Source organism: Cupressus sempervirens, chromosome 2 (assembly GCF_028749045.1).
Source record: "Cupressus sempervirens isolate cs-2001-9-10 chromosome 2, ASM2874904v1, whole genome shotgun sequence".
Classification (NCBI taxonomy): domain Eukaryota; kingdom Viridiplantae; phylum Streptophyta; class Pinopsida; order Cupressales; family Cupressaceae; genus Cupressus; species Cupressus sempervirens.
The window spans coordinates 344184274-344196717 of record NC_143119.1 but is presented as its reverse complement, the minus strand read 5'-3'; positions in this window follow the sequence as shown (position 1 = coordinate 344196717).

Genomic DNA, 12444 nt, shown 5'->3' with positions numbered 1-12444 from the left:
TGAATGTATGCATCATGTCATGAAATATTATGTTCATAGCTCATTGATATATGGCTCTTGCATTCTTGAGACCGAAGGGCATGACATTCCAATAGAATGTTCCTAATGCACAACTGAAGGTTGTTTTCTCTTGGTCTTCAGGTGCTATCTAGATTTGGTTATAACCAAAGAAGCCATCCATAAGAGAGAACATAGAATGTCCTATTGCTAGGTTGACAATGACATCAATGCTTGGTAAGGGAAAGTCATCTTTGGAACGTGCCTTATTGACATCATGGAAATCAATGCAGATCTTTATGCTACCATCTTTCTTTGAAATAGCCACAATTTTTGAGATCCATGAAGCATATGCCAATGGCCTGATGAAGTTGGTATGAAGTAACTTCTCCAACTCTATTTTGTCTAATAGTGTTATATGTTGATGAATTTTTTGGAGCTTTTGTTTGATTGGTTTAGCTTTTGGAGCAATATTGAGATGACAAAGAATCATATTAGGATCTAAACCTGACATGTCAATATAGGACCATGCAAAATTAATTTGTCTTTCCTTGAAGAAGTGAATTAATTCACTTCTTTTATCTAAAGTTAATGACTGAGCTAGGTGAATAATTCTAGGTTTTGCCTACATCCCAATGTTGACTTTCTCTATTGGCTCAATTAGAATAGATGACCTCTCTTTTGAATACTCAAGTAAAGTACAAATTATCTCATCATTGGGAGTCATAATTGGGTTTTCACCCTTAGATACGTCACTCATGTTCTCTTCTATTTTTTTACCAAGACCTACCACAATGTGGTTTGTGTCACTAGTGTTTTTTATATGCTTGACCTCTCTTCGTGTGGTTGAGATGATTGATACTTGACCCATCCATTGGTGCTCCATTTGGTTCTAGTCTTGGAAATGGTTCAACTACTTTGAGGTATATGAAGATGTCTTGGTCAGTGTTAGGTATAGGAAGATATCAGGATAATGACTTGAGGTATGGATACAGTTTGGTTGGGTTCAAATACATAGCCTTGTTTGATGGCTCGCACAGTGTATGAGGTAAGTATATGACATGTTCTTCTTCTAAACTATCTAGGAGACTAGAATCTTTGAGCTCCTCATTACTCTCATTTTTCAGTTTTATCTAGAAAGAAACATGGAAATATGGTTTTGAAATGAAATCCCTCATTAGGTTAATCATCACCATGTAATGGAAGATCATGTATTTTCTCTATACCTATTTCTAAATTGTTCTAGTGTGAATTGACTCTGTGTAGCAAAAGGGAGTCTGAGCTAGAAGTGGATGATTCTGTTGTGATGCTCTATGTGGAAGTGTGAATTACATCACATTCTTTATCATGGGTAGATTCCTCAGATAATGAATCAAATTTCCACTTGGTGGAATCATCATCATCCCTCACTACTACATTTGGGATATAATTGTGATGGTAGGTTGTCGCAAGTGTGATGGCCACTTGTCACCCAAGTGACACTACCATGAATTGGCTTTTGTTAGATGGGCGTCAAACTTTTGTGGTTGCAAATTATGATGGAAAGCTCATCTATCACAATTGGGATGCCTAAAGTTGTCACAATTTGGAAGAAAGAAAGGGAAAGAGTTCTTCTTCATATAGTAGGTATTGCAACAATCTACTATTACAATTATGATGGCTCACATTTTTAGTATGTCATTGCAAGTGTGACAAAGGTGTTACATGATAGATGGTCATCCATTAGATGGGGATGCCACAATGGTGATGGTATGTGATGACAATGCTATTGGAGCCATGACCATCCATCATAAGTGGTCGTCACAACTATGATGGTGTGCAACAGTAATTTTGTTGGAGCAATGGCTACTCATTGGATGAGTCATCGCAATTGTGATAACTTGCTAAATTATTTAAAAAAATTGGTAGTTATGGTGTTCTATTGTTAGTACCTACCATGGTAGAGAACTCTAGAGGCATAGGCATCTCGAGACAAAGAGTGAATACCTTGTATGTGTAGGTACAATCAATAATGGATGAAAGATTTGAATGTGCACATAGGATGAATGACCAAGTATCACTGAGCTCTACAAATGGCTATAACCCCATTGATCAGGATGAAAAAGCTATGATCAATGTTCCCATTTAAATATTGTGTGTGAATTATTTGAGCTAGTGCCTCATGATTGTGCTCTTGTAGGTATTCATCCAAAATGTGGAATCATAAATTTGTCTTGCATACCATTTTAGCTCAATACCTCAATTGACACAACCATGTTTAATATACTTCCACATGGGTTCAATTTCCTATTTCATCTATCATCATGGACTTCAATTGTAAATTTTTGGTATTAAAAAAATGAAAAAAATGGCGTAGACATCTAAATTCGATTACATAACTAGGTAATCATATTTAGTCATCTCCTAGGGCATTATTGATTAAATATTTATTATTTAATTAATTAATCCTCATCCCCTAGTTAATTAATTAATTTAATTAACTATAGCCCAATCGATAAAATCAAACGATAACCCAAAATCAATTTATCAATTAAATCCCTATTCCTCTATTAAATTAAATAAATTCCCAAATCTATTTAATTTAATCCCATATCCCCCTCTTTATTAAATAAATCGTTAATAAAGCATCCTAACCCTTAAAATATCCCTAAACCCTATCCTAACCCCTAATCCAACCCATCCACCCATACTAACCTTAGTTAGCCACCTAACTAACCCATCCCATCAAAGCTAAGCCACTTTCCCCCTATACCCCTTTTCTAAACTAAGTCTAATCCCCCTCCTAAATATGTGCAAAACTTTAAGCAAGGGTTAAGACTTGCTAACCCAAGCCAAAGTCAAAAAGTCTCCCTTATCCTCTTACATCCCTCTTTATGGCTCTTATATGCCATTAATGCCTCTTACATGCCATTAATGCCTCTTACATCCCTCTTAATGTCTCTTACATCCCTCTTACACACTCATCTTCCCTCATTACTCCCTTTGACCAACCATTATCCCATCCCCTCACACTCATCCTCCTTGTGACAAGTGTCACTCCCCTATTGGCTCTAAACAAGCACAATCCATGTGCTTCCCTTTCAAAGCATGTTATCCCTCTCTCACCATTCTTCCATCCTTACATCCTGACCCTCCATTTCTCTACCCGTTAGCTTATAAATAAAACCCTTCCCTCTCATAATCCATCGTGTTAGATTGTGGTGACTGTTCAAGAAAGTACTGTACATACTGAATTTTTTTTTTTTGGGCAGTAGCCGACATGGTAGCTAACATATTATGGCCAAAATATGGCCGACATGTTATAACCCTAAAGCGGTTTAATACTTGTATAAAAAGGGCTTAGGGTTGGGTATATTTCATAATGTTGTGATACAAAATTGGTTCTTGCGGCGGTATTGAGCTATAAGGGATTACAGATTGTAATCAGGTTGTAATCACTGGATTGTAATAAGACCGGACTTGCTGTTTGGTGGACGTAGCCTAGGGATTGGGTGAACCATGTTAAATCTTGGTGCCTTGTGTTCATTTCTGTGTGTTCTATTATTTTTTTTATTGGTTATATTTGCATGTAGTTTTTATTTCTATCTATGGTTTATCCTAACAAGTGGTATCAGAGCAAGGTTGTCTTTCAGTTATCCTATATAGGAAAGTCTCACGGTTAAGTGGGAGTCTCACAGTTGAGTGGGAGCGATGGCAGATGAGGGTAAGTTGAGGGTTTACAGGTTTAATGGGTAGAACTTCAAGTTATGGAAGATGCAAATGGAAGACTATTTATATTAGAAGGATTTATGGAAGCCATTGGAAGGAAAAGCCAAGAATCAGGGAACTATGTCAGAGGTTGAATGGGATCTTTTGGATAGAAAGGCACTCGGAAGCATTCAGTTATGCTTGGCACCATCGGTGGCATTTAATATTACAAAAGAAAAGATGACAGAAGATTTGATGAAAACCCTAGCGACACTATATGAAAAGCCCTCTGCTTCAAATAAGGTATTTCTCATGAAGCGTTTATTTAATATGAAAATGGCAGAAGGTGGATTTGTTGCAAATCATTTAAATGAGTTTAATACTATTACTAGTCAATTATCTTCTGTGGGTATCAATTTTGATGAAGAAATTAGGGCTCTCTTGATTTTGTGTTCTTTGCCTGAAAGCTGGAATGGCTTGGTAATGGCGGTGAGTAATTCTGTTCCTAGATCTAGTACCCTAAAATATGATGATGTGATCGATGTTATTTTAAGTGAGGAAACTCATAGAAAATCCTCAGGTGGATCTACATCAAGAAGTGCTTTAAATGCACAAAGCAGGGGCAAAACGAATGAAAGAGGAAGTAACTCTAGAAATCATGGGAAATCAAGAGGAAATTCAAAGGGGAGGAGGTCTCAATCAAGAGGACCAAATGATTGCTGGTACTGTGGGAAACCAGGGCACAAAAAGAAAGATTGCTGGAATCGAAAGAAAAATGAAGGAGATAAATTAGATGGAGACAAGGAGGCAAATGTGGTAAGTAACAAATCCGAAGAGGATGCTTTGCTTCTGTCTTTAGAGAGTGTTGATGATTCATGGGTTTTAGATTCTGGTGCTTCATTTCATGCTACACCTCATAGAGGTTATTTCATTGATTATGTCCAAGGGGATTTTGGGCTTGTTTATTTGGGGGATAATGAACCCTGTCAGATTGTTGGAAAGGGAAAAATTAAGATTAAGTTGCAGAATGGGAATCATTGGCTACTACATGAGGTAAGACATGTTCCAAAACTAAGTAGAAATTTAATTTCAGCAGGGCAACTCGGTGATGAGGGTTGTGTAGTTACTTTTAATGATAAAAATTGGAAGGTTTCAAAAGGTTCCCTTGTAGTAGCAAAAGGTGTGAAAGTAGGCACCTTATATCTTTGTATAGGTCATATTGTTCCTTCTACTTTGATTGTTTCAGAGAAAAATGAATATTCAGGAACAATTACTGCAGTTGAGCAGGGAGAACAAATAGCTGTTGTAGATTCTGATACAGCGCTGTGGCACAATAGACTTGGGCACACGAGTGAGAAAGGTATGAAATTACTTCATTCAAGAAAAGTTTTACCAAGTCTAAAATGTGCGAATATGGATTTCTGTGAAAGTTGTGTGTATGGAAAACAAAAGAGAGTGAGTTTTGTAAAGACAGGGAAGGAAAACAAAAAGGAGAAATTAGAGCTTGTGCATATAGATGTATGGGGACTAGCCCAGGTATCTTCCCTTGGTGGCTCTCATTATTATGTTACATTTATTGATGACGCAACTAGAAAAGTATGGGGTTATTTTCTAAGACAGAAATCTGATGTATTTCAAACTTTTAAGAAATGGAAATGCTTGGTTGAAAATGAGACTGGTAAAAAATTAAAATTTCTCAGATCTGATAATGGTGGTGAGTATTGCAGTCATGAATTTGAAGATTATTGCTCCACTAATGGTATTCATAGACAAAAAATTGTTCCAAGGACTCCACAGGAAAATGGAGTGGCCGAACACATGAACAGGACTATAATGGAGCGCGCAAGGAGCATGCGGTTGCATGCTGGGTTGCCCTTACACATGTGGGCGGAGGCTGTCAATACTGCAGTATATTTGATTAATAGAGGTCCCTCTACTCCTTTGGGCTATGGTATTCCAGAGGAAGCATGGAATGGTAAGAAGGTGAGTTATTCTTTTCTCAAGACCTTTGGTTGTGAAGCTTTTGCTCATATAGACTCTGAAAATAGAACCAAGCTAGAAGATAAATCAAAGAAATGTGTCTTTGTTGGATATGGCATTAATGAATTTGGTTATAGGCTTTAGGATTTTGAAAATCTTAAAATTATTAGAAGTTGGGATGTCATATTCAATGAGAAAGTGTTGTACAAAGATCTGTTGCAGCAACATGAGAAGAAAGAAGATGATTATGTAGTGCTGGATGATACTCCAAAAGCTGATGTTCTAGCCATTCCTCATGATGTTCAACAACTGCAACAACAAATACTACACACACCAGTGAATGTTAGACGGTCAACAAGGAAAATTAGACCTCCACAAAGGTTTTCTCCCTCTTTGTATTCTATTTTACTTACTGATGCTGGTGAACCTAAAAGTTATGATGAAGCTGTTCAGGTGGATACTAAGATTCAGTGGGAGTCTGCAATGAAAGATGAAATGGACTCTTTGCTGAAAAATAAGACATGGGATTTGTGCAAGTTGCCTGCAGGTAAAAAGGCTTTACAGAATAAATGGGTTTACAGGTTGAAAGAAGAGGAAGGAGGTAAGAAAAGATTTAAGGCCAGGTTAGTTGTAAAAGGATTTTCACAGAAAATGAGAATTGATTTTGATGAGATATTTTCTCCTGTTGTTAAAATGACTTCTATTCGTACTGTTTTAAGTCTTATGGCTACTGAAGATTTGCATTTAGAGCAGATGGATGTTAAAACAACCTTTCTTCATGGTGATTTGGATGAAGAAATATATATGGCTCAGCCACAGGGTTTTGAGGTCAAAGGTAAGGAGAACTTAGTGTACAAATTGAAGAAAAGTTTATATGGCTTGAAGTAAGCACCTCGGCAATGGTATCTGAAATTTGACAGTTTTATGCATGAGCATGGATATAATAGGTGTCATTCAGACTACTGTGTTTATTTTAAGAGGTTGGATGATGATAGCTACATTATTTTATGTTTATATGTTGATGATATGCTTGTAGCTGGGTCTAACATGGATCATATTAAGGGGCTAAAACGCCAATTAGCACATGCATTTGCTATGAAGGATTTGGGGGCAACAAAAAAAATCCTTTGTATTAAGATTTGCAGAGATAGGAAGAATAGAACATTGAAGCTATCTCAAGCTGATTATGTTGAGAAGGTGTTGTAATGTTTCTCTATGGAGAATGCTAAAGGTGTTAGCACACCTTTACCTGGTCATTTGAAATTGACTAAGGAGATGTGTCCCAAGACACAGGAAGAGGAGGATAAGATGTCCAAGGTACCCTATGCTTCAGCTGTAGGAAGTTTGATGTATGCTATGGTATGCACTAGGCCAGATATTGCACATGCAGTGGGAGTCGTTAGCAGGTATATGAGTCATCCAGGATTTGAGCATTGGAATGCTATCAAGTGGATTCTTAGATATTTGAGAGGAACATCCAATAAGTGTTTACACTTTGGGGGCTCTACTACTGATTTACAGGGCTATGTTGACTCAGATTTGGTTGGGGATATTGATACTAGGCGAAGTACTATAGGATATGTCTTTACCGTTGGTGGGGCAGCCGTGAGATGGGTTTCTAGGTTACAGAAGATTAATGCTCTCTCCACTACAGAGGTAGAGTATGTTGCTGCTACAGAGGCAACCAAAGAGATGATATGGCTTCAGTTCTTCTTGGAAGAATTGGGACATCCTCAGAAGGATAATTATTTGTTCACAGATAGTCAGAGTGCCATTCATCTTGCTAAGAATTCAGCTCTGCATTCTAAGACCAAACACATACAGTTGCGGTACCATTTCATTTGGTCAGTTTTGGAGGATGGACAGTTAAAGCTATAGAAGATACATACCAATGACAATTCGACAGATATGTTGACAAAGGTTGTAACAAGGGAGAAGCTAAACTCGTCTTCAGCTTCGGTTGGTCTTTTAGACTGAACATGAATAAAAGAACAATAGAGTCCAGGATGGTTTGATCTAGTGGGAGCCCCATGTGGTAGTGGTATTGCTACAGGATTAGTCTCCAAGTGGGAGATTCTTGTTTAGTGTGGAACCTGATCAGTCCCCAAGTGGGAGATTGTTAGATTGTGGTGACTGATCAGGAAAGTACTGTACATACTTCATAAATAGTGGCCGACATATGGCTGACATGTTATAACCCTAAAGCGGTTTAATACTTGTATAAAAGGGCTTAGGGTTGGGTATTTTTTATAATGTTGTAATAAGATCAGACTTTCTTTTTGGTGGACGTAGCCCAAGGATTGGGTGAACCACGTTAAATCTTGGTGCCTTGTGTTCATTTCTGTGTGTTCTATTATTTTTGTTATTGGTTATATTTGCATGTAGTTTTTATTTCTGTTCGTGGTTTATCCTAACACATCGATCCACCTTTTATGCAAACTTATAATGCTATTTTGATTGCCTAAAAACTACCAAATTACCATCATAGTGTTGAAATTCATCCATACCTCCATTGTTGAAACCCTCACCCATATACACACTTGGTAAAAAACCCCATCTATTGGAAGCTTGAGTACACCATGAGCATACATCCCCTATGTATCAAGGACATATCTACATCATCATAGGTTATACCATAATGAGCCTACCATTATTGGTTTTGCTTCCTTCTTGGTGATAATGTTGGTCCTATCATAAGTGTTAGCTTATTTAGTTTTGTGAATGCTTTTATGAGTTAGTATTCCTTTATTACACTACTAGATTAGATGATAGATCTGGTAGAACAAATTATAAAAGGAAGATGTGCAGCATATGTAGATCTCTCAATTAAAATGTCTTCTATCCATTCTAGTTGTGGTAGGAATGAAGTACTAGATTGTTTGGTAAAGTGTCTTATGAGCAGTTATTTTGGATCCAAGGTGAAATTGTAGGAAAGTGTGCAAAGTGAATAAAGTATTATCCTACCACCTCTTACATTTTCTCCACTTTTTTTGAGGTCTCCATGCACACAGGCATACCTTAAATCTCCTTCCAACCCATGGGCCAGGGAACAAACCTTGAATCAACATTTTAATATCTTTTAAAGAATGATTTAAGTCTTTGAAACAATAAGGATCATATTGGAGATTCAAACAATACCTAACAACATTACATCAGATTTTTAAAAGGAAAAGTGTGACTTAAGTCGTAAGCAAAATAAGGACCACACTAGTGCAATGATCACATCCTTTGGATAACATTGTCTACCACTTGCAGATTGTTCAATTAAGGCCAAACATAACTTTTGTATTTTTTTGAATTAAAAAACAAATATTTAATATGTAGATCATAAATTTATTTGGAGTTGCATGTTGTTGTTGTTCACTAAACCATTGGATAACATACTTTGAGATAAACATGTCAAACATGTCACATAAAATTATTTGTGTTGATTAAGTCCATTGGCAATGACATGTATTAGGTTTGTATAAAAGGTCCTCAAATAACTAAAGTAGTTTAGAAATAAATACTTACTTTTGTGATCAAGAGAAATGCTCCTTAATGTGAAAGAAGCTAGAAACTCCAAATTAGTGTACTATGAATTAAACTCTACAAGCATGTATATTCCAACTCTGAATTAGTATATTGTGACAAAGCTCATTGACAAGATGCAGAATCCATGTTGATAAACAAGGAATCCTTCCCTCTTCAAAATAGTTCCATCTACATCCAAACCTTATTAAGAAAATATAAAAATGTCTCTTCCCTAGTGAATGAGCATAGATCAAACTAATATTAACCGAGGTTAATTGAAATCAGATCACAAAAATTAATCAGACTGCAGTACTCTTATTTCAGAACTTAATTGTGCCAATAGAGAAAGTGGTATCCCAAGGACTGAAAATGTCTAAATTGTCATATGGAAAGGGCACAAGTACAATGTTATACATCTCTTTTTCAAGCTTATACATTTATGTTGTACTAAAGTTATTGGTCAACAAGAACATAAGTATAACTTTATTGATGAATCCCACCCATTGAGATCATTGTCACACATTTAGAATCTACCATCAATTAGTATAAATAAATAGATATCCATTTGCTTTGACTTGCCAAATCTAACCCTTCCTTTACAAAGTTGTGATAAATAATGTAACTCCTAAGGAAATAATTTTCCTTAATCCAAATTTTATGTCCAAGTAAAGAAATGCACAATATACTAAGCAATAACTTGTGAAGGAAAGCATGAGCATTTTAAGTAAGAAATATTCCTCAAACAAAGAACCAATACAATTAAAGAGCAAGTTGGGCATATAACTTAAAAGTTAAAATATAGATTACCTTTACATGAGACTCAGGTTGATGACAAGTAGAAGATGACACAAGGACAATTGAAAGAATTTGATGGGCTTCAACACTTGTTTCATTATTTGGATGTGTCATAGCTTGCAATAATTGTTGAAATAGAGCCTCTGGAAAAGCTTGGACAAGAGACATCCTATTTCTTGAGAACCCTTGTGCCTCAAATGCTGAAAAAAGAAAAGCTAAAAAATTTGAGTAATTATCTAATGATGCTAGAAATAACTAGGAATATAAGGAACAAAGACATGAATTATTATAATATAAATGATTTGGTATAGATGATATGATATATGCAATAAGATATGTTACTACAATTGTTGTTTGTGGCTATGACAGTGGCTGTAGAAAGATTCTCCAATGAGATAGCTGATATGTAAAGAATTGGACCAACATCACCAACCTAAAAACCCAAAAATTTAATCAAAGATGTCATGGTAGGTTTTTGTAGAGAAAAATTTCAATAAGTTATTGTGATGAAACTCCTTTACTATCTAACATCTATGTTTTTCTAGGAAAAACTCCACTTTCCTTGTTTATAGGGATTTCTTATTATTTTAGACAATTTCTTGGAACCTCTTTAGGATTGTATCTCAACAAGCTGAACTTTGCAATTATATTGACAAACTCTACATATTAGTGGATATTTTGATGCAAGGAGGAATGGGAAACAAACTTGGGCCAAAGGCACACCTAGTTATCCAAACCACCTTGCAAGAGTTAACACAACGGAAACACAACAAAAAGAACAACAACCAAAGGAGGAGGAAGAGAAAATACTTATTGATTCATCAAATAATAAACATGCATGCCCAATTGTAAGGCCTTTTGGGTTATGGTAGATACAAAATACATTCAAATCCATGATCCAGCTTCAAATTCACATTTTCATACACATATGCATTTCCCCTTCAAAACCCTCTAAGTTCTACCTTTAACCTAAGCCTAAGAACTCTATTTATACTTTCCAAAATGGCTTACAGAAGTTTCTAGAACATTACATAATAGAAAGGCTAACCTCAAAATGGTCAACACTCTTCCCTAAACAAGATACTATCATTAAATTCATGATCAAAATTAAATATACAAGTCAGATGCCACTAAGAACCAAAGTGTAAATAACTTGGCTAAAGAAGGAACTAAGCATCAGCAAATAATGAGCTCACTCAACACACACTAGATAACTTTGGCACACACTAGATAATTGGAGACACTTTGGATAACTTGACACACACTAGAACTTGGTAGCAACTAGAAACTGACACTCGACAGTAACTGAAAATTAGCACTCGACAGTAATTGAAAATTGGCACTTGTTAATAACTAAAAATTAGCACTTGACAATAATTGGAAACTGACACTCGACAATAACTAGAACTTGACAATAACTAAAAAAATAAATGAAAGTGCATGATTACAAGGAAACCCAGGATACTCTTGCATCAAACAACTAGGGTTGGAAGAAATAATTCTCTTGAATCATTCAAGTGTCACAACCTAAGCTGAATCCAACTCAAATTGGGAAATCCATGTAGCATCTTCAACTAGTCTATTCTTCCACTTCACCAAATACTCATAGTAATATTTTCCTCTTGTGCTCTTGCCAACTCTTTGATCTAATACCTTTTCAACTTCTTCAATATGCTTCTTAGGATAATCATCTGATACAATAACTTCATCATCTAACTCATGATACCTATATAAATCAGAAACATTGAATATAGGAGATATATCCATGTCATCAGGTAACTCAACTTCATAAGAATTACCACTGTCAAACTTCTTCAAGATCTTACAAGGTCCAAACTTCTTCATCTTTAGCTTATTTTATGTTCCAATAGGAAATCTTCCTTTCTTCAAATGAACAATCACCTCACCATCAACTTCAAAATCATGATGTCTTCTAGACTTATTAGCATTCTCCTTATACTTTTGATTACTTTGTTTCATCCTCAACTTCAATTCCTTATGCAAAAACTCCATAAATTCAACAAATTCTTCTTCGGCAACACTTTTCTTTTCTTCACCAGCAATATCTCTCAAATCTGAACTCCTATAGGCTACATTCCTATAACAATCTCAAAAAATGTCTTTCCTATACTCCTATTCACAGAATTATTATATGAAAACTCAACTTGTACCAATACCATCTCCCAATTATTTGTCTTGTCTCTAATTATACATCTTAGCAAATTACCCAAGCTTCTATTCACAATCTCTATCTAGCCATCTATCTTTGGATGGAATGTAGAATTAAACCTTAATTTAGTACCCACCTTCTTCCTCAAAGTCTTCCAAAAATAACCAACAAACTTACTATCTCTATCAGAAATAATACTTCTTGGTAATCCATGCAATGTCACAATCTTTTTGAAGAAAAGTTCAAAAACATGCTTAACATTTGATGTCTTCTTGCAAGGTATGAAATGAGCCATCTTAGAA